Below are 2,500 nucleotides of genomic sequence, written 5' to 3' on the forward strand. Positions count from 1 at the left end.
ACATAATATATAAAAAAAAAAAAAAAAAAAAAAAAAAAAAAAAAAAAAAAAAAAAAAAAAAAAAAAAAAAAAATTTATATTACTTCAATGTCTTTATAAAAGGATTTTTTATTATATATAAATAAATAAATGTATAAATGTATGCATGGGTTAAATGAAAAAATATATACATATATAAATACATACATACATATATTATATAATACTTTTAAATAACGATAAATTTATCATATTAGATACTTTATTTTATTATTTATTTCTTTTCTGGTCTTATATATAAATATATACATATATAAATATATACATATATATATATATATATATATGTATATATATATATATATATATATTTTATTATAATATGGTGGACATATATGAATATATTATATATATTATTTTTATTTTTAATTTTTATTTTTTCTTACTTTCTGCTAATTGAGCCATTTTCTTTTTAACGAATACTTTTTTTTAATTTTATTTATAAAAAAGAAAAAAAAAAAATTTGGTTGAATTTTTTTTTTTTAATATATTAATCTAAGAATATTTCATAGAATAATATTTTGTAAAACAAGAGAAAATATTATTAATATATTTTATTATTTTTTTTTTTTTTTTTTTTCTGTAACAATTTTATATTTTATTAGATTTTGTTTTTGTTTTTGTTTTTTTTACAACAAAAAAAAAAAAGATAAAATATATTTTTATTTTTTTGTACACATAAATATTATAAAAATTGAAAAAAAATTATTAAAAAAACAATTATTTTTTTGTTTATATAAAATGGAAAGAACAAAAAAAGAAAAAATAATTATTAAACAAAAAAGTACAATTTCTTTTTTTTTAAATTATAAAAAAAAAAAAAAAATTAATCTAATCGAGAAAAAATAAATATATATATTACATATATATTATATATATGATAAGATAATATATTATATGTATTATATATATATATATATATATATATGTATGTATTAATATATATATGTAGTACTATGTATGTATTTATATATATATATATTATATACATATAATAATACATTCATATTTTTTTGTTATTTTCATATTTATTTTATTTTTTTGTGCATAATCATAGCACATAATAAAATAATATTATATAATATATATATAATATATACAATATAATATTTATACATATAAATATATCATACATGTATTATTTTTAATAATTTTTTTTTTTTTTTTAATTATTATTTTGTAAATATTGTAATAATAATGTATATATAAAAAAATAATTATATTTTTATAAATATTTTATATATTCACAGCACCAAAAATTAAAAGAATATTATTTTTTACATATATGACTTGACTAAGATTTATATAAAAAAACAAAAGCAAAACCAAAAGCAAAAACAAAAACAAAAGCAAAACCAAAAGCAAAAACAAAAACAAAAGCAAAACCAAAACCAAAAGATTTGTTTAGATGAATATATTTAGTATAAATATACAAATAGTATATATTTTTTTTTAAATAAGTCTATCCCAATAATAAAAAAAAAAAAAAAAAATTAAAACAATATAATTATTATTATATATAAATATATCATAGTGCACGTATTTCTTTTTTTTTTTTTTTTTTTTTTTTTTTATAAACCAGCTTTTGTTCTGTTTTTAAAAATAATTTTTATTGTCTTATTATGTACAAATTCAAAAAAAGGAATGTTTTTTTTTTTTTTTTTTTTTTATATAATAATAATATATATAATTATTATGTAATAAATAGTATATATTTCATGGTTTTAAAAAACCATTGAAAAATAATATATGTATATATATATATATATATATATATACTTGTCAAATGAATTTATTATATATATATAATATATGTATTTTATTTATAATATAAATTTATCGGGAGGGGGGAAGCGTACATAAAAATAAATATTATTATATATATATTACAATATATATAAATATATGTATATAATATAATATTATAATTTTGTTCTAAATATTATAATAATATATTTATATATATAATTATAATAATATATATTTTTTATGTACTTCTTTTTGTATATTATTATATATATATTATAACTCGGTTATATGGTTAGAATAAATTATTTCTAGATTTTTTCTGCATTCATATTATAATAATATATATATTAATATTATATATGTAAATTTTTTTTTTTTTTTTTTTTTTTTCTCATATAATAACATCTTTTAAAATAAATATTACTAAAATGTTTATATATATATATATTTTATTATATACAATATTACAAAAAAATAAAAAAAAAAAACAAATATAAAGTTAAAAAAATTAATCCTTTTTTTTAACATAGCAAAAGAAAAAATATTAATATATTATTATATATATATATATATATAATATATTTTTCTTTTTTTATATAATGTAAATATATAAAAAAATATCATAATGATAAATAAATATATTTTTTCCTTTGAAAGGATAATTATATATTAAAAAAAGTAATTCCCTGAAGCTTATTTTTTTTATATTTAT

Source organism: Plasmodium gaboni, chromosome 10 (assembly GCF_001602025.1).
Source record: "Plasmodium gaboni strain SY75 chromosome 10, whole genome shotgun sequence".
NCBI lineage: Eukaryota > Apicomplexa > Aconoidasida > Haemosporida > Plasmodiidae > Plasmodium > Plasmodium gaboni.